Source organism: Arachis ipaensis, chromosome B7, assembly GCF_059453495.1.
Source record: "Arachis ipaensis isolate K30076 ecotype BB chromosome B7, ASM5945349v1, whole genome shotgun sequence".
NCBI classification, from domain to species: domain Eukaryota; kingdom Viridiplantae; phylum Streptophyta; class Magnoliopsida; order Fabales; family Fabaceae; genus Arachis; species Arachis ipaensis.
This window is the reverse complement of record NC_142442.1, coordinates 53080001-53082500: the sequence shown is the minus strand read 5'-3', so window position 1 is coordinate 53082500 and position 2500 is coordinate 53080001.

Below are 2500 nucleotides of genomic sequence, written 5' to 3'. Positions count from 1 at the left end.
AGGCTGCCGAGCCATTACCAAAGTGCCACGGGTAGACGTCCTTTTCCGTGAGGAGACATACTAAAGGAAAGTGCTCTAGAGGTCGAATTTTGACGCCGTTTTTTGCAACAACCTCTAGAAAAATAAGATCTTTCCATCCTCCAAATTTGGTGAATTTACACCGTGCCGATTGTTTTTGACGATTTTTTTACCGCCCGGAATGCCAGAAATTCAAAAAAAATGAAAAACGGAGCAAACCTGCGATTTTTGACCTGGATTTTTTTGTGCAGCCTTCACATAATATTACCAAGGTTCCCTCAAAATTTCACGAAAAATGCACGAGCCAATTCTGAGATATGAAAATTTGGCTCCTCCGTTGCAACGCTCCGAGCCATCGTTGCAACGGCGGGTGCCTCCGTGGGGGGCGGGGGAGCCCGGCGGCACACCACAACCACAACGTGCTTGCTAGTGTGCCTAGGGGATGGCAAGGCAACGTGCATCTGGCTGGCATTGCGCCCAGCAAGCCTTTGGGCAACTCGAGTTTCAGCATCACGACTCCCCTCCCCCCTATAATAGGCTGCCGAGCCATTACCAAAGTGCCACGGGTAGACGTCCTTTTCCGTGAGGAGACATACTAAAGGAAAGTGCTCTAGAGGTCGAATTTTGACGCCGTTTTTTGCAACAACCTCTAGAAAAATAAGAACTTTCCATCCTCCAAATTTGGTGAATTTACACCGTGCCGATTTTTTTTGACGATTTTTTTACCGCCCGGAATGCCGGAAATTCAAAAAAAATGAAAAACGGAGAAAACCTGCGATTTTTGACCTGGATTTTTTTGTGCAGCCTTCACATAATATTACCAAGGTTCCCTCAAAATTTCACGAAAAATGCACGAGCCAATTCTGAGATATGAAAATTTGGCTCCTCCGTTGCAACGCTCCGAGCCATCGTTGCAACGGCGGGTGCCTCCGTGGGGGGCGGGGGAGCCCGGCGGCACACCACAACCACAACGTGCTTGCTAGTGTGCCTAGGGGATGGCAAGGCAACGTGCATCTTGCTGGCATTGCGCCCAGCAAGCCTTTGGGCAACTCGAGTTTCAGCATCACGACACCCCTCCCCCCTATAATTGGCTGCCGAGCCATTACCAAGGTGCCACGGGTAGACGTCCTTTTCCGTGAGGAGACATACTCAAGGAAAGTGCTCTAGAGGTCGAATTTTGACGCCGTTTTTTGCAACAACCTCTAGAAAAATAAGATCTTTCCATCCCCCAAATTTGGTGAATTTACACCGTGCCGATTTTTTTTGCCGATTTTTTTACCGCCCGGAAAGCCGGAAATTCAAAAAAAATGAAAAACGGAGCAAACGTGCGATTTTTGACCTGGATTTTTTTGTGCAGCCTTCACATAATATTACCAAGGTTCCCTCAAAATTTCACGAAAAATGCACGAGCCAATTCTGAGATATGAAAATTTGGCTCCTCCGTTGCAACGCTCCGAGCCATCGTTGCAACGGCGGGTGCCTCCGTGGGGGGCGGGGGAGCCCGGCGGCACACCACAACCACAACGTGCTTGCTAGTGTGCCTAGGGGATGGCAAGGCAACGTGCATCTTGCTGGCATTGCGCCCAGCAAGCCTTTGGGCAACTCGAGTTTCAGCATCACGACACCCCTCCCCCCTATAATAGGCTGCCGAGCCATTACCAAGGTGCCACGGGTAGACGTCCTTTTCCGTGAGGAGACATACTCAAGGAAAGTGCTCTAGAGGTCGAATTTTGACGCCGTTTTTTGCAACAACCTCTAGAAAAATAAGATCTTTCCATCCCCCAAATTTGGTGAATTTACACCGTGCCGATTTTTTTTGCCGATTTTTTTACCGCCCGGAAAGCCGGAAATTCAAAAAAAATGAAAAACGGAGCAAACGTGCGATTTTTGACCTGGATTTTTTTGTGCAGCCTTCACATAATATTACCAAGGTTCCCTCAAAATTTTAGAAAAAATGCACGAGCCAATTATGAGATATGAAAATTTGGCTCCTCCGTTGCAACGCTCCGAGCCATCGTTGCAACGGCGGGTGCCTCCGTTGCAACGAAACCAGCCAACGATGCACCTAACCCAGCATCCGTTGCAACGCACCCTGCCTCCGTTGCAACGCGCCCAGCCAACGTTGCACCGTCCCCAGCATCCGTTGCAACGCCCCCAGCCAACGTTGCAACGCGCCCTGCCTCCGTTGCAACGCTCCCAGCCAACGTTGCAACGCGCCCTGCCTCCGTTGCAACGTCACCAGCATCCGTTGCAACGCGCCCTGCCTCTGTTGCAACGCGCACGGCCAACGTTGCACCGACCCCAGCATCCGTTGCACTGCCCCCAGCCAACGTTGCAACGCCCCCAGCCAACGTTGCAACGCGCCCTGCCTCCGTTGCAACGTCACCAGCAACCGTGGCAACGCGACCTGCCTCCGTTGCGACGCCCCCAGCCAACGTTGCAACGCGCCCTGCCTCCGTTGCAACGTCACCAGCATCCGTTG